The 20,597-nt window shown below is 23.4% G+C and overlaps 1 protein-coding gene across 2 annotated transcripts in view; it reads left to right on the forward strand.

Annotated features, from left to right (window-relative positions):
• Positions 1-20,597, forward strand: part of LOC100866437 (lateral signaling target protein 2 homolog) — a 48,132-nt gene that overhangs the window by 2,943 nt on the left and 24,592 nt on the right. The window lies entirely within an intron of this gene.

Here is a 20,597-nt window from a genome sequence, read left to right on the forward strand (position 1 = left end):
AGAATGCTTTCTTATTATGTATTATATTTCTATATTCTTTCGAACATTATTTTTATTAAATTATTCGATGATAGGTAAAATTATTTTTCCTATTGATTAATAGAAAAATTATAATTATTTTTCTACTAATTTTATGTGTATTGGGTTTTTTTATTTCAGAATTATTGATTATAATTTTAAAAAAAAAATACTTATAATTCGTGAAAAATCAATAATTATATAAATAAAATAAGAAAATTCTTTTGTCTGTTTTTGACGAATCACAAATATCAATTTTGATCGATCAGTTGCAAGATTCAGTAGGGGACGGATAAAAATAGAAATTTTTAGGAGACCTACATACATACTACTTACATTTCTTTACATTGAAAAGTTGAAACCCGCATCGAAGTGAAAGGAAATCAAACAGAATATCTGTTGTAAAAGTAACAAAGAAAACCATTCATATCTCGATAAGAAAAAGTTTAAATATATGTGCTTATTAAAGTTTTTATTTTAATGGATATTACCTGTATCTTCCAAAAGAGTTTCTGAGATTCATTTTTATTTTTAAAGCGATGTTTTAGATAGTATTTAAAAATGTCTTTCATTTTTTTATCAAATAGATTGAAATATTTTTATAAATAATATATTAATAAATAAATAATAATAATTGATAAAAGAATAATAATTTTTTTCTTAATAAAAAATAAAGAATATTCTTGATAATTAGATTGTGGATTTTTATACAAATTAATGTATTTTTTATTATATATATATATGTATATTATATTTTATAAACAATACAAATGAATATATTATATATTTTTTTTCTGATATTAATTTTATTTATATGATAGTGGAATATAAATATCATAATATAAATGAAATTTTTGATACGATATGAATTGAAATCTAAAAAAAATATATTATATAATATCTTTTTTAGATAAAGAAATAAAGTAATTTGTTAAAAAATAATGAGAAAACTTTTATATAATATTATAATTTTATATAAGATAAATCTACATAAATTGAAATTGATATTTCGTAAATATACAATACATAATTTGACATATATATTTTCAGATATATTCTTTTTTACATATTAATTAAATATCTGTTTTAACTGTATAAAAATCTATAGTTTACTTAATAATCAGTTTTTATCGTAAAAATTTGTACGTTATTATAAAATTTCTATTAAACAATTATGAAGAAGATTAAAAAGAGAATTTAGTGAAAGGTGATAGGCAGATTAAATATTTGATACAAATATAGAACATATCATTTCTTCACGAATAATATTTGACTCTGTATTCGTTCTCTCTATTGCATAAATGAGATATTGAGAATTGATTTTGATTTATAAGTATATAAATTGAATCTTGATCCCATCAGCATCAGCATATTCTAATTGGGACAAGCATCGATATCGCGCTATAACAATTAAATGAAAGTGTCTCGTTGAACACGGCTTAATGTTAAATGCATTCTATTCTGATTATGATCCAAACGAAACGTGCATTGACATAATCTGTACGATTCTCGAACAGCTTATTTTTTTGGAGAAATACAATATTTTTCTTCAATCTAGAAATCTCGTTCTCGAATATAATGGATGAAATATCTCGTTACTACGTCGCGTTTAAAAAACGTTTAAAATGTGAAACTTACGTACACATAGAGAGAATACATTTATTTAATATACGCGTCTAATGTACATAAATGCTAATTTATTATAAAGTATAAACGGGCATACATAGTAGAAATTCAAAAAAAAAAAAAAAAAAATAATGAAAGGATAGCAAGAGGTTAAGAAATGTTATGACATTTTAATAAATATTAATTTTTTTTTAAGAAACGTAGTATTTTATTTGTATACGTAGGTATATTTGTATGCGGGAAAAAATGATTTGACGAAAATAAAATTGTGACGAAATTGTAAATAATAATAAAAAAACGGGAAACGGGCAAAACTTTTTAATCATATTTGAAAAAATGCATTAACATAAGTTATATAATAATAATAATATAATTTTTCGTAGTTGATATAAATGAATATGCAATAAATTAGCATAATTATGTACGTAACGGAATCGTGGTTTCCTGAACACCAGCTAAAAATTATTGTGAATGATCACCTAGAAAACATTCTGCTAGGTCATAATTTGTAGAATGCGAATCCGGATTTCTACTGAACTGGTTTCGAACTTCAGAACAAGTTTCGAAAAGTTTTGGAAATCTTATAAGTATTGATATGTTCAGAAATTTCATAGTATCTCTTACAATCAATATCGTATATATTTTGATAATATACAATTTGGATTATACAACTTGTTAAGATGATTGTTAAATTTTTCTTAAGTTTTTTAATTTTTCGAGTTTTTATTAATTGAAAAAATTTTGAATATTTCACCCAATTCGTAATTAAAGATAAATATCACTTTCGATAAATATTTCAAAAGATCAGACTCGAGAATCATAGATTAAACAATAGAAATGATATAGGCTAAATATTGGTGTGTGTTCAATTAAAATGTATTAAAAGAAAAGAATTATTTATCACGAACATATGTTAGATGAGGTTAAAAAAAATTTAAATATTGAGTTTAAACAGATATTAATTACTAATTAAAATATTCACAATAAATTAAAAAGAAACACTAAAGATCGATAGAAATTATATCGTATAATAACAGTTTTATAGATAAAATTTTTAATAAAATTTTATAATCAAGGAAAATAATTTAATAATTTACTGTTCATTCTTAGTGATGCAATATATGCGTCATGGGATTCTTATATGTCTTTAATTACGCATATATATATAATTCTTTTCGAGGAAATTTTTATTTTTATTAGTTAAATTTTCACACGTTTTTAGTATAGATATTTAATATTAGTATTGAAAAAAAAATATTGTACAATTATAATTAATATAATAATATGTAAGTATTTTCTTGCATATTTTCATTGCACACGTGTTAGAAGATTGAAGATTTCGTAAGAAAAACGTTTTTTTTCCCACTTTTAACCAGAAGATTTACGAACGTTTATATAAATAAACCTCGATATAAAATTGCGTAATAGTGTATAATGATTATAATAAATAACATTTAGAATAATTAATAACATTTAGATTTATTGTGCTATTTTTTTATTATTCTAATATTTATTTATAAGAAAAGTAATATATGTAAGAATCGTTTTTATTAATTTATAAATCTTTTTTTTATCAAAATACTCTATTACTGAAAAGATTTGCTAAGTTTATTTGAAACTATAATAGTATATTATTTTTTTTTTTAAATATATAAAAAATACAAATATTATTACATTTTTGATATTACACATGATTTAGTTACACGATATACAAAACTCTTGATATAAAATATTCGATCGCCCTTTAAAATTTATGAACTCTTACATTTTTCGATATTTGTCGTTTGTTTCTATATCAATCAATCTCGATGAAATTTTCAATATGTGCACATGTAACTGACGTAAATCTATGAAACGTATAGTTTAATTTTTTATTACTAGCTCGCATAAAAAAGTTAAAAATAAAAAGCAATTTACTATTTTCTTCCAAAATTTACTTTTTCCAAAATTTTTTTTACAAATTATTTAAACTAATCCACTTGATATTTTAAAAAAATTAAGTTAAGTTGCTATAGAATTTTAAAAAAAGTTATTTTATTTTAAAGAATGATCGAATTTTTTTTTTTCTGGAGGAGTTGCTCGATATTCCTTGTGAGATACTTATACCCATCACTACTGTCAGACTGTATTTTGATAGGAGGAGAAAGCGATAATCGTTATCGGACAGATCGTTGCGGACGTGGGTGGGAGTGGCAATGAACTCGAACGATGTAAAATATTTCATTTCGAGAATGATCATTATATATCTAAACTTCATGATTTGAGGATACTAATTTTTAACATTTTTTAAATCAATTTTTCGTTTGAAATGTATACATATACATATATATATCTTTTGTTCCATTATCAATTTAAATTTATATTTGAAGTAATAATTATGTTACAATTATTTTATTCTTGATAGGAACGTTATGTATCACAGAATTACGGAAGAAAGAATTCGTAATGATTTTATCATTTATGATTATTGCAGTTATGGTATAGGAATTAGAATATTGGAACAAGATAAAAATAATTTTTAAAAACTAATATGCGATAACAATATTGATAGACAATTGTAATTGTTAAACATGGTGAGAGAGTTTCATTGTTTGAAAAGTTCTTTATCTTGAGGTTGTTTAGTTATCAAACTATGAGTCAGGTAAAGAAAAATCTTTTAATAATCTATTTAATAATCGCGATTTATTCAACTATTGATATCTAAAAATAGTGCATGTATAAACGTGTATACTACTAGTGTCAATCTTTTTAATAAATCTAAATACAGGTATAATATTTAAAAAATAATATTGTGAATATTTTGATTCTGGAGATTACATTTATGTTTACTGTAAGTTTTAAATTAAAATTTAAAATTGATATTTATGTAAGATAATTCTATTGTAATTAATTTTATAAAATGAAAGTAAACTGGAATATCATTCCAAATTATCTGCATTAGACAACAAAGCGAAATTCTAATTTTATATAATTTTCAATTTGATGATCAAAGTTTCCGTTATTTTTTATTTTTCATTATTATTGAGAGTTTAAAATATAAAAATTTATTAATTTCATGATATTATTATATGACGTTACACAGTTTCACTTATTTTCTTAATAATTTTTTATTCCTTTTAAACAAATCAATGTTCTAAATGTGCTGTTTGAGGACACGAAAAACATATACAATCAGTTACAAAGTTCATCGAACTCAAAAATCCTGATTTCAATAAAAGTTTTTAATGAAACTCCGTTATTATATTAACTCCATTTTAATAGCCTGATTAACTAAGCTGTAATTAAGCTCCTATTATTTGAACAATAGTTATATTGTCACATCGGTTATGTAAACGTTTTAATAGTTTTATATAATATATTTGAAGATAATATATTTCGCATCTTTGTGAAATCTTTTGTACGTAATAGATGAAGAAATTGAAAAATTGTTTTCAAATTTGTCTTAGAATCGTCTCATATGAGATCTCATATGAACTCCTATTAATTAATTAAAAAAAAACCGTGGAGATCTATTAAGAGGCTTGACGCTAAAACGTACTGTGCACGTTTGCTATTAATGTATATCTAATACTATTTTTAGACATCAATAGTTGAATTAATCGTGATAGGTTATTAAAAGATTTTTCTCTGTAATTCACATTGCAGAAGAAACACACATCATTCTTCTCGATATTCAAAATTATTATCTTCCAAATTAGCAACATGGCGTTGAAATATAAAAATTTCATGTTACGTTTTATTTTCTCGAAATTTATAAAATTAACATGCAGATTAATTAACTATGCAATTAATTTTAAGCATTGACGATTGAACATTTACTGAAGTTATATAAATAATAGAAAATTATTAGCTTTTCCGAAAATGTCATTAATCAAGAGATCATAAATTAAATAACATTGGCAATTTTAGATATTTTCAAACGAATTGCATTTTATCCATAAGGATTTAATCCTTAAAATTATCCTCGTTTTCAAGGAGTTTTCAAGTTACGAGGACGTGCGTATACCACGGCAAGATTATGGTGTGCATCGTGTTCACGGGCGCGTGTAAAACTCACGGAAGAGCGAGCCGTGGAACGCGAGGGTGTCCGAAATGCGGGTGCATCGTGTGGGGTAAGGGGTGACTGCGATGAAAGAGGGTCAACCATGGTTTCGAATGAGTCATTTCTCGTAGACGTTTCGTTACGGTGATATCGCCGGCGCGGAACGCCGTGAAAAACATCCGTTCCGTTTAATTCATCGCACCGATTTGCATGTTAAATCCTCTCTCCTTGAGGTGTCGACATAATTACACGCACCGTGCCAGCTTTCTTTATGTTTTTATTCCGGCTGAGCTGTGTAAGATGCGATACGAGGAACATTCTCTGCCGGTGTGAAAGCATAATACAATAATGTAAATACAGGAGTGGATACAGATATTGTTGTTTAAAAAAAAATATTTTTAAATTGTAAAAAATCTGTCCAACAAAATCGTGGTAACAAATATCGTGTTCGATTTGATAAAAGTGATTTTGGCAATTTAAAAGTATGTACAGTTCTATATCATACTCTATTAATAATAGATTTGATCTCTATCATTTAAAAAGAAATAATTTTATTTTGTTTGTTCCTGAACAAATGTTTTATGTTTTCGTTTAATGAATTTTTTTTTCAAAGATAGTTTCAAGGATATGCGGGATACGTTGAACAAAAAGGAAAGTTTTAACCTGTTAATTTAATACTGTTTATCAAGAACATCTTTAATTAATGTAATAGGAAAGATTAATCTTGTCCAGAAGGAATTACAGTTTTTTGTTATCGTAATGAACTCGCTTCCCTTTAGTTGTGAAATAAGATACGTATAAGTGCAAATTATCATTAATCACGCGTTTGTAACACCATTGCCTTATCGTATGATGATGTCAATTTTATAGGCAATTATAAAGGCAAAATAATAATAATTTACGTAATCAATGAATTTTTGCGCAAATTTTATATATCATATTTGGAAATAAAAAGTGATTTTTCTGATGATATATTGTATTTAAAAAAAGGAGAAGAAAAAAGATGAAATATGATATTATTATGTTAAAATAAGATTAAATTAATATTTAATAACATATATTTGAAAGCTAATATATTTAATAGTAAAGATTTATTATTTTACAAAATAAATGATTAAAATTATTACGTTTGCAATCCAATTATTCCAATTTAAATATCATATGATGTAGGTTTTTTTTAAAAACAAAAAAAGGGGCAATAAGAAAATTTTCTTTCATATTTCAATACATATATTTACATACGATTTCTTCAGTTCTTATCTCGTTGTCAGTTTAACTAAAAGTTTAACAATTTACCAAATACATTGATATAATATAACAACACTCGAAAATATGCATATATTATTCACAATGTAATCGAAGTAATCACAAAACACTGTTTTCTAATGAGTCACGAATTTTGCATTAAAACAAATAATTCTCTTTCAACTGGATATGATGCAAGTATGTTATGGTCGGGCTCACACACATGATGAATCGATGAGTCATTAAATCATCGCTAATAATGTTGCCTCGATAAAAAAGAAAAAGAAAGAAGGTCGATCGAAATATGCAATCGTGAGTCTGTAGAAATCTTTCCTTTTTCTTTTTTTCTGGCCGACTCATGAATTTCTTCGAACATAACCAGTTTGACTTGATAAGAATTCATTGAAATTCTCTTGCATCATTCTGCATTGTACGAAAGAAGACGACTATAGCCACATTTACGGCCTCTCGGGAAAAATAGAAATTTTCTTGATGTCTTTTCATTTTAAAATATGATATACGATTGTTTCATAAATTTTTATATATCCATGTATGCATGGATACTAATATGGCGTAATTTTGAAAATGGTCCAAGTAATTTTTCGAAATATTTACAATATGTTAAGTATTATATTGCAAGAAAATATCTCTTAAATTCCCAATTTTTACAAAATTTATTTATTCTAAAGAATTTCTTTAACGCAGGAAATTTCCAAATTTTTTGAATTGAATTGAAAGAGTGATATCGAAACAACAATTTCGAGAAATTTTCCATTTTTAGAGAATTTTTCACAGAATTTTTCTATATAAATAAATGTATCGAGAGAAATTTTTAAGATCTAAAAAATATATTTTTAACATGTCATCAAGTGAAAATAATAAATAATAATAATACTAATAATTATAATAAATACATAAAATAAATATAAAAAAATGAAATAAAACAATAATCGAAAATACGAATATTTGAAATTACGAATATGTAGAATAAAAGACAAAATGTGATATTTTAAGTAGAGATTTCGAAGATGAAAGACGATCAAATTCGATTTGGTCATTTGTTGCGTTCGCGTTCCGTGCATAACCGCTCGGAAATTAGTGAAACAATGTCGCGATCGAGTCCTTCTCGAAGCATGTCAGGAAGTCAATTTGTGGTTAGTCCAGCATGAAGCGTATTACAGTCATCAACGTTGAAAGTTCTGAAATGCGTTCCACGCGAAGGCTGAATTGAACGTGATAAAACGAGAATGTTGCATTTGGTTTCTTTTATTAGCTTTTGTTCGAGATTGCGGATAAATAAGGTTTTATAAATATTCATTTTATGCGGATGTGTAAATGAAAAAAAATTTCTCTCATTTAGTGTCTTGTTATATTTTTCTCTTTTAATTAAAAAGGAAATGTGTTATATCTTAAAGTATAAATATTTAACAGTTTTAACTATATATTTAATGATTTGAAACATTAAATATATTTCAAATATATTTCAAACATTTTGATAGACAATAATTATGGATATGCAATAATTATATATGTATAGTTTGATATACATTTTATGTTAAATGGTTTTTCAGATCATTTGCTAAAGTGTATAAAGATTTTAATAGTGATATTTTTAAAATATCAAAAAATATCATACTTTCCTTTTTCAGGGATAATAATATAATACTTTAGGAAATTATCTATTTTAGAATAGAATAAAAGAATACAAATATGATTTATAAAATGCATATAAATATCTTAAATTTATAATCTTTTATTTTGTTTTTGTCTTTAATATAAATTTCAAATAATCAAAATATTGTAGATTACAAACGCTGAAGAAATTAAATATTTTATATGCTATTACGTGTATTATATTAGCATACAATTGAACTTGAATTTGAATGTCAAAAGATGCAGTCAATTAAAAGTTTTACTTTTGACGTAAATTCAAGTGTAATTTCGCTCATACAGAATGTATTGAGAAACCACTTCGATGAATAAATTTATATATGAAAAAAATAAAAAAAAGTTCATATAAACATATGTCTTATTTTCGATTATAGTGAATTTTATCTTTTAAATAATTCTGATAATTATTTAAAAAAAGATGTCTTAATGATTTTGTAATGTAATGTCAAGATCATCGTTCTAAGTAGTGATGTGAAATATTATGACATTGTTTAAAAGTTATTAGAAAACATTTCTTGAAAACAATTTTTAGGTTAGGTTAGGTTAAATCAGATTAATTTCAAGCAGATTTATTACTACAGATGAATGATGACCTCACGATGGCCAGATTAAGAAAATTAGTCCGATGCAAACGCAATTAAATCGGCTAAAAGATGTTAATGAGTTATTTAATTTTGATTTGGGATGAAATTAAACGATAGAATTAATACAAATTAATTGATATCAAATAATAATTTATCCACCAACTTTTTTAATTAACAACGATCTCCAAGTAAACAATACTATTCATGATGTGATGATCTTGACAATTATTATCGACAATTATTGAAAAATAATTCCTTTTCATAAATATTTACCATAATTCTATTGAAAGATAGAAACGATCGACTAATTCCGCTATTTACAAACTTAATATCAGACGTTCATCGTATACAGAACGCTCATTGATAATACAATTTGAAATATTTTGCGAAAGTATTGAGACTATAAAATACGAGTATCTGGAAAAAAAAATAGAGAGAATAAGACAATCGATAATGAAAAGTCAAACGTAAAAATGTCGTTTTTATATACATGAAACTCATTTTGAACACTTCTTGCGAAGATAAATAGGTAGAAAGAAATTCATTTTAACTTGAAAACAAGGTCAAATAGGGTGTATATTTATATGAATTTTTTTTATTGTTTTCATACGAAGATTTATCCATTTAAACGGTTCCCTAACGAGACGGGATGTATAAATTGTCGACATTATATGAGTTGCGACGTGTACATACAGTGTCAAACAAAATCACTACTCTTTTATTTCGTTCAATAAATAATTATTAAAGATAGAAATTTATAAATATTTATTATGTAATTTTTATTTTGTTTACAGTTTTAAATTATAATTATAGTATCATCATTATGATAAAAAGAAAAAAAAAATAAACGCTTGATATTAAAAAATAATATTCAAATTTGATGAATTCGAAATATTTTTATATATTTAATATATTCTTTTTATATTTATTTTTTATATTTTAAGGAAAATTCTATTATAATGTAAGATTGGTGAACAATATAGATATATTATATAATAAATATTTGTAATTTTTTTATCTTCAATAGTTATTGATCAAAATAATATTATAAACGTGTAATTTCACAATTCTGTTCACTGATAAAATCGTTCAATTGATAAAAGAATGAGAATTTGATTATTATTTTTTTATCTTGATTTTGTATTTAAAATATATTATTATATTATATAGGAATAATTTTATATTAATTTTACGTCTATATGTTAAATGTCCAAAGCGTGGAATTATATCGTAGAATGTAGAATATTATTCTTCGTGTTATATTTTTTAAAACAGGATGTCATCTTTTATTTTTAGACTTTATTAAACGCGGGTCGGGAAAAGGGTTGAATAGGTTGAAAGGTCGATTTATTTTTTGACCAAGCGTTTTATTTCCCAAGATTTACACTTTCTTTTTTCCCATTTTATTACTAACTGTTACCTATAAATCTTTTATCCACGAAATTATTGTATTAATAATTTTCGTCCAACGATATAATGCAAATTATTGAAATATTAAAATAAGTAAAATGATTATTATAAATATTTCGATGATGTAATTTTATTCTTTCCTGAATATAATCGATGTAATCGATCTAAACAAGTATCGTATCGATGAATGCAACTACGATGAAATTCAAAAGAGGATAAAAGAAGACTATAAGTCATCATTATACGATGATAAAATTTTAGAAATTGTTAATTTATATAGCTGTATTATATATTATTATTAATATATTAAAATATAAAATATAATTAAATCATAGTCTTCATTTTTATCCGGTAGAAAATAATAAATAGAAAAACAAATATTTAAAACATTTTGATTTAAATATATTCGTTTAATGAAACATTCTATTTATACCACATAATTAAATTTCATTCAATACACCAAATTCTAATTATCTTCATTCAATTTTCTTCGCAAATTTTGTATCATTAATTTGGACATTTAATAAATAAATATAAATAATGTGAAAAAAAATATATATATATATATTTCAAGTTTTTCAATACGATTACTTCAAATTATTCGTTTGGTTTTTATGTAAATATGTATATCATATAAAAATTGTATAATATAAAAAGGAAGATAATTTAATTTTAATATTTTTTTTTATAAGTAAATGTATAAAAGATGTATATTCATTTATATTACGATATACGAAATTAATTTTTTAAATTAGAATCATGTATTTTTTAATACTTTAATTCTTCTCAATCATTCTTTAAACTTTAATTTTGTATAATACTTATAAAAGACAAAGTATATGTAAAATGATAATACTTTTCTGTATGTACATTCCTTGTCCTTCGTATAATAAGTTTTACAAAATTCAAATTAAAATAATTTTTAAAATAATAATTTTAAATACGAATACAAATAATTTTATTATTTAATAATTTTTTTATAACGAATAACGTTTTAATTTACGTTAACGATTAATATATTAAAAAATATATGATTTACAAAAATATTTGATTTTTTAATAATTCCAACTTATGTCTTCTTCTATATTACAGAATTTTTGTATAAAACATTTTTCGTAAAACGAATGATTTATTTGAGTTATTTGAAGTACAACCTGTTACAAAATTTGTCTTCTATATATGAATAAGTTTTCTTATAATTTTAAATAACATTTTCATTTCTTTATTAGAGCCTAAAATTATTTATTATATTTATTAATACATAAGAATGTAATAAGAATTTCGATTATTATTAATTGTAATTTAATTTTTGGTTAGAAAAAAAATTATAGATATGTGGATTCTTAATTATACAATGTCCTTAACCTCGCGTGCTAAGGCGACTCATGAATTGATAAGATAAACACGCAATTGACGTTGGAATTAAAAAAAAAAAAGAAGAAAAAAATATATATATAATAAAAATCAAAATTGATCAAAGGTCAATTTTAATTCTCTTAGAAAAATTATTATTTGTAAATATTTTCAATTTTAAAAATTATTTTGAAATTTTAAAAAAAAGTTATTGTTTTATTGTAAAAAAAAAAAAAATATTTCGCTCCATGATCGAACGAGCTATATAATATGTATTAATTACTTATTTATGGAAAATGTAAATGTTCATAAAAAAAACGAATCCGCACGTTTCGTTCGCCAGAGATATCTCATTGTGCAAGATTCTGTGAATCGACGAATTATCCATGATTCTACGAATGGCGGCCGTGATGGCACGATTCACACGTACGTCGTGAAATCATTGTCTAGTCCTTGCGCATTACTTTTGCATGTTTTTTGTTCGCGGTCGTTTTATCTTTCTTTCATGATTTTCCCTGGCTTTTCGCGTAACTATCGTTAACTATGATGCATACAGAGTATTAATATTCGAGAGAGACCTTTTAAGGATATAGAGATTAAAATAAATATAAAAGTTGATATATAAAAATATGTTGGTTAAAGCTTATTTATTAATAAATATTATAAGCAATACAAGTTTAGAGAAAGCAAGATGGAAATATAGTGAAATCGTTCCTTCTTCGTTACACTATCGTTGCAGTCTGTTTCCCTCACTTTATTTAGTGCAAATTTAAATTGCTTTTAATAAATAAGCCTTAATCGACTCTCTAAAAGTGTCTCACGAATATAGAACACGTGAATATTTAAAAGTGAGTATGAAATTTGGTCGATTCATAATATAAACATTTCTGAACCTATATGTTCAGATTTTCGATCAATGATATATTACATTGATAATACAAAATGGCAATATACTTTCATTTTTAGTTTTTTTCAAGTTCATTTTTGGAAAAGATTAAAAAAATTACATTAATAAATAACTCGTTTGGAATATGGAAAATGGATAGGTAAAATAATGATATATATGCACAAATAAATCAAGGAAGTTTCATTGTTTGAGAATTTAAAAACATTTTTTACCAATTCTGAATCTGGCTATTATTATATTTAGCTTTAAAGGAATAAATGCTTAAGAAATATCGATTTTTGCTATATTTATGAAAATATTTTAGAGAAAGTAACATTTTTTTAAAATTATTTTTGTTAAATGTATTATATATTATTGTTTTTCTGTAAAATTTGATTTAATGATCCTCATAATATCTTGTTTTGCTTGAGATATATTAGTTTGAAATTATTCTATTTTTAAACTACTCACGACAAGTAGTGAGTAATTTATGAAGATTTTGATTTATATTCTTCTAGTAGAAAGAAATATATGTGAAAATATATATAAATTTAAATTATATACAAATTTATTTCTAAATATAGAAATATAAATGCATATAAAATTTTACATATAATATCTAAACATTATATATAAAAAATATAGAATATAAAATATAAAAACTATAGATTTTTGAATAATTTTTAAGGAAAAAATTCGAATAAAAAAAATAATAAAAATGTTAAATTCTTAATTAAATTAATTAAATGTTTCATTGAATTGTTTAATTTACTTTAAATTGATTTGTTACATAATGATGAAGTTGTTTGTAAAAACAAGACTGTAATTATCTTGAATAAACGTAATACTTTTTTTTTTTAACATTTAACGAATGATTATTATATTTTAAATTTCTTGTCTATTAATATGAATTAAAAAAAAATTTTTAATCTTATATTTTTACAAAATCAAGACAATTATGATGTCAAAATCTTTTAAAGATGATTTTAAATTATATTTGGATTTTATTTAATGCCATTATCATTGTTTGATAATGTTGATAAAAGATTTTAAATATATATTATTAATATAGATATGTGATAGAATATAAAATATATATTTAATATATATCAATATTAAATATATTTTGATTGAATATTTAAAAGCATTCCATATTTATCTAGCAGAATATAATTTATAATAATTTCTCTTGATAATTGTAATGTATAAATCTTTCTAATATATGACTAGTATATCATATTGTTAAAAATAAAAGTAAAAATGTTTAAAATGTTTAGATGATTACAATTCTTTTAATATTAAATAATATATGAATTTTTTAGAAATAAATTCATATTATAATTGCGAAAAGAAATTTGCGATGTAAGGAATAGAATGAATATATCATGAGTTATAAAATATTCAATCATTCTAAAATTAATTTTAATGAAATTCACTGATTTCCATGAAACAACGTAGAAACAAAAATTCAATTTCTCTACTAGATAGCTTTTAAAATATACTATCAATGCTAGCAATATCTAATTGAAAATATCTATATAGTATATAATAATATATCTATGTATATTTACATCAATTCAAAAAGACAAGTTCAATTAAATATTAATTAAATATTGTCGATGATATTTTTATACAATATTATACGATAATCAATTAGAATTTAACAAATTAAAGTGATAGACTAAAACGTAATATAACATTACTCGAAAGAAATTGCTTTCGAATATTAAAAAAATACATACATATATTTATATACAATACAATAGTATGTTTTTGGATCGATGATTCTTCATTTCGTTTTTTATTCTAGAGTGTATCATATAGTGTATTGCTTTGTACGTTGTTGCACAATAACAATAATATTTTGCTCTGAACGGTTCGTTAACGACGAAAATGGAAACTCTTTTCTTCATGATAAACCGTGCAGATTTAAGGCAGATTTTCAAGTAGGATGTTGTTTTCTGTAATATTCTAGTAGTGTTTTTCCCGATCTACAAAGTGAAACGATTTCTTGAATTAATTCCATGGTCGTCCGTATGATGGAACTAGGTTCGATTTAGAAAATGTCGCGTGCCATCATTCATTTGCTCGTTTTACAGAAATATTAACTTTTACGTATACATATACTTGTTAATTGCGAAACAGTATCAACGATCATGTAGTAAGTGATTTTTAATTTGATGTGAACGGATGCATTTGACAGTTTCAATCGTGTTTAGTTGTATATGATAAGATTAAAGAACATGTACTATTATCGTGTATATATATACATATATATATTATCATTGATTATGATAAGAACACATCTGGAAAGTTATAAATATCGAATTAACTCATAGGATTATATGAATGCATGTATATTTATTAAATAATATTTTTAGTGTTTTTTATGTCAATTATGATATAAAATATATTTAATGTATTTTAGTTTAAAAATGAAATATATTTTTGATAAATATTTTAGTAAGGTTAGGTTAGTTCATATATACATACGTACCATATATACATATGGTGATGAATAATTTTCATTTAAAAAAAATATAAGAAATTTAAATTGTATAGCAAGTATAGGAAAAAAATAAGCATTTTATTTCGCAATCAATAATTTATCAATCTTATTATAACATTTAAACTACTTAATGAGAAAGTTCTTCGCTATTAAATCTTGTGAGTTAATTATCTGATTTTCCTTAAAAGCAATCTAAGATCGCTTTGTTAGCTCATTTAAAAAAAACTACTTTTATATATAACTGATTTGAAATATGATATTATTTCTCCTTTTTTTTTTTTATTATCCTAGCAATGTTTTTTAATTATAAATTTTTATAGATTATGTATATGTAAGGTTAATAGAATCCGTTTGATGTTATAGTGAAAATTTAACGTGGATTATTTGTAAAAATGCCAATAAATGATTGTTTTATAAACTTTCTTTTATATGTGTGTTATTATATTTCTTATATTATATATTATTTTCTCTTCTTTTATAATAAAAAATGCTTACAAATTTAAAATAGTATCAATTTTATATAATTATTTTAAATAAAATTTATTTTCTAAAATAATTTTAGGAAATTTACTAAAAAAAATCTAATTTTGATTAAGTTGTTAGGGATAACGAATACTAAAGTACCGACGGATCTCTTAACAATAACTGTTACCGACCTAGATAGTTTTAAACCAGATGAAGAGGGCGTAGTTAGAAATTAATCCTAGCAATGTATGCGATCGACGACGTGTTATTTATAAATATGAACGTGTGACGTGATATTTTTTAATAAAAAGTATGTCATTATTTTTATTACTGCTTCATTGAATTATTAAATAACAATTAATATAATTGTACACTATATATATTGTAAAACATAATGGAAATTTAAATGCTTGCATGATCTTGCCATTTATGATTTAGTTAATGCGAAATCGTATATTTTTTTATTTTTAGCTTCAAACCATTGTGTGTAAAAATGCTTATAAATTATAAATTCCACATATTAAACAAATTTAAAACTAAATTTTAAATATGAAATTATTTTTTCCATAAAAAATTTTATTATATCCAGGATTATCCAGGTAAACTTATATAAAATTTGATTATTAATTTAAATGTGACTAATATTATCAAACAGATTAGGAAAATAAGTAGCAATTTGATTGATCTTAATTTAATATAAATAAAGAGAGTATTAAATGTCATTTAAAATGTTAAATGGATATTTTTGATGGAAAGGTTTTCAAGTAATTCTACATAAATATAAAAATAATAAAAATATGTAGTAAAAACAATATACTTATAAATTTTATATATACACATATATATTTTGTTGATATGTATGTATCATATTTATATATTGTATTTTAATCGAGTTTTTGATTTTCAATTTATTTTTGTTATTTTTTATTCTTGTCTTAACATTCATTGAAATCGAATTAAGCATTTGTTACGATCGATCCTTCTAGAAACAGTTCAACCGATTGATTCCTAATCATCTCTTGAAACGTGACCTAATAGAAGAAGTCTCTAGAGTAATGTCATTATTGCATGGTTAACCCATATTATTAGATATCAAAAACAAGCTTACAAATTTTCAATAAAAACTTCCAAATTATAATCCACAAATAAAATAAAAAAAATTAAAAATTTCAAATTTAACAGATGTAAAAATGTAAAAATCTTCAAATTTTTGAAAAAGTGGTTATTAATAGAAATATATTTATTACAAACTTAAAAATTTGATATTTATAAGTCATCTTATATATGAATAAAATTTATAAAATTATAATTTTTTTAATAAATTATGTATAATAAGAAATAATAAGAAATTATTAACAGCGAGTGATGGTTTTATCGAAATTTATGCTTTAAAAATGATTATCATTATGTTATAATAGCTTTGAAATATTGACAAAAATAAAAATTATTATATTATTGATATTAAATTTTTTGTATACATATACATTTGCATGTTTACACTATTTGACAAATTTTAACTTTTTTTGATTTTGTAACTTTCTTCCATATTTTGCACTTTTTATAGATTTTAATGTATTGAATACAAATTTGCGAATCTTTTTTTCCAGAGATAAAGTTTTAAAATCGTTAAAAAAAAGAAAAACTTTAGAAATGTTCAGTTTTTACAATAATATTTATTCAATTACTCTTGGCATGAAATGATTTCGTGAATTCTCCCGAACAAAAGTATATAAGTTGTTATTAACAATTGTTATAAACATTTAAACAACGATCAAAATTAAAAGAACAACGAAAACATCCATTTTTGCTGATATTCTTCAATTTATTTCAAAAAATAAAACTTTAGAAAAAAAAATCTAATCACATCATACGAGATCTTTTTGCTAGGAAAGAAAAACATCAAAGTATAAAATTATTTTTGTTATCAATATAGAAGCGAAATAGTTTGGCAAAAGACACAGCGATAGCAGTGATACTCAATGATGGGTTCAATGGTCATTGCGATTCTGATGTGCTATGTGATAGGCGAGATGATCGACCATCATTGAGTACTACTGTGACCGTCGCGTGTTTTGCCAAACTATTTCGTTTTTCGTATTGAAAACAAAAATGATTCTGTAACTTTCTTTGATTATTTCCTTAGCTTAAAGATTTGCTTTACTGCATGGTACAGTTAAATTTTCTTCTAAATCAAATATAATTTTTGAAATAAATTAAATCAAATATTAAAATGCGTATTGAACACTCTTCGATGATTATTTAAATGTTCAATAATAAAAATTTAATAATACTTGTAATATTTTGTTCGAGAATCATTTCGTATCAAAAGCAATCGAATAATTATTAGCATAAAAACACAAAGAAATTTCAAAGTTCAAAAATTATAATTGTTTTTAAAATTTATTCAAATTTATTTAAATATTTAATCTGCGGATTCTAGAAAAAATGATTTGTGCAGATCGATGTTCATTAAAATTTATAAGAAATATCTATTAAATATTACAAAATCAAAGATACGCACTGAATAAAAAATATTATATGCTGTTTCTAATAAACACATTGCAGCGGCTGGCAATCAAAATGTATAACAAATGACAAATGCCATCACATTTATAAAGTATATATCTAGATAGATATTTAGATACACGTAGATATAAGTATTAAGTATATTATATATACATTATACATTTTGAGTATCGAGCATCATCGTTTACAAAAGCAGTAGATAAGAAATAATCGCTATTATGGACGTGTACAAAAATCAATGTAACAAGAATTTTTGTTCGAAGTTATGGGTTTACAGGAAATACGTGTCACAACCATCGTAAAAATTCTCTGAAATATAAGCTTTCGCTCGAGTTATCACACATGCCTGAACTCATTAATCCTAATAATTAAATTGGGATCTCCTTTTTCGAAAAATTTTAGATTATTCGAAATATTCGAATATCGATATTTTCATTTGTTTTCATTATTTAAAAGCATGAATTTAATCCATTCAATTTAATCCATCATCGTACGGATATTTACAATTTAATACATCGAGATCGTAAATATTCGAATTACTCATACAAAGTTTTGAATACGATGAATGATATAAATTCTTTTGCGTTTGATATAGCTTCGAATGAATGTACAATCACATAGGTGAATCATCTTCAACGCGATTCGGTGGAAGTTCATGTGCAGACGTCTGCGATTATATTGGTCGTGTGCCACGATTTCACGTGCTTCCGTCCACACCACGTTTTTAACTCGAACTGTGTAACTGTTGATAAATGTGAGCGCTGAAAAAAACTGCACGTGTCGTAATGGTAGAATGTTTGCGAAAAACATTTGCATTTGAGCTGTGATTGGTGAGAATAAAAAAAAAAAACAAACGGATTATTGCAAATGAATTCTTAACAAATTTCAAGGAACGTTTAATGACAATTTAAAGATCTTTGAACAATTTGAATTTTATTCTTTAAATTTTTCCTTTTCCGTCTTCAGATTTGTCAAAAATTTGATCAATAATTTAATAGTGATGAAATACTATTGTTATATTCATATATTTAGATTCAACATTTGTATTATAATGTGTAATAAAATAAGTAAATTTAGTTACTAAATTTTAAATAATTTTAAGTCAAAATGTAGGTCAAATATACATATGAATTGCTTTCTTTATTTTAAACTGGCAATGGTCCAAGGAGAATCTTCCTTAAATGTGGATCGTTATTTTTTATTTACTATTATCGCAAAAATTCATTTCAATATTCGTATGAAATAGAGAAGGAAGAAGCTGATAAATCAAATGCTTATTTTACAAATTAAATTGTAAATAGAATATGATTGACATTGTGTGTATGCTGAGATAATATTTTAATAATTTTTATTCTCTTCTTTTTTTAATAAAATCTATTTAAATTATTCTGATGAAACATCTGTTTTGTCTTATAAAGATATAAAAATGTTTTATCAATATTTATTATTATTCGAAAAAAAATAATATTCGTTAGATTGAAAATTAGTTTTTAATTACTTTTTAATCCTTGGCCATAAAAAAATTTGTTAAATCATATAGAAAATTGTTGTCAAAATCTTTATGCACATAAGTTAGGTATTAAAGAAATATGTAATCTCAATTGCATTATTACAATCTCGTTCGAAGTGGTGCTTGGTGGTCAATTACTTGAAGCTTAGTAGTTGCAGTGCAAATTGCATTACGAGATTAGTTGAACATGTTACGCGTCATACAGGATCAAATATAGATGACATCGGATCCGAGATACCTAATAAACACGATCTCCGACCTATAGATCAAGATTTAAACGATCTAGAATTCGTAGAACATAATATAAACAAATCGAATAGCAATACTTGAAATGTATAATTAAAAAATTATAAACTTCATCAGATACTTAATACAGTTAAGATAAATTACAAATGATATTGGATGAATAGATTTATATTTAAATATGCTTAAACTTTATAAAAATCGGCTATAAAGAATTTGAATTATTATTTATGAATTGTTGAATTTGTCTTTAAGAATAATAAACCAAAATTTTAATGAGAAACTCTTTCTCCAAAGTGTAGGAAAGTCAATATACATGATCATGAGTTGATTTCAATTAATTTTAATTTTAATTATTATGCATCGATTTAATACATGATTTTTTTTTCTTTGTTTTCATTAAATATCTTGCTTTTTCTTAATTACGATTCAAATTTAATCTCATCATTTTGTATAATTTTTTTATCAGAATGACATCAGCATCTTTTGAAAAAGTATAAATGAAATAT

Source organism: Apis florea, unplaced genomic scaffold (assembly GCF_048593485.1).
Source record: "Apis florea isolate Af1SG1 unplaced genomic scaffold, ASM4859348v1 contig_2190_pilon, whole genome shotgun sequence".
Classification (NCBI taxonomy): domain Eukaryota; kingdom Metazoa; phylum Arthropoda; class Insecta; order Hymenoptera; family Apidae; genus Apis; species Apis florea.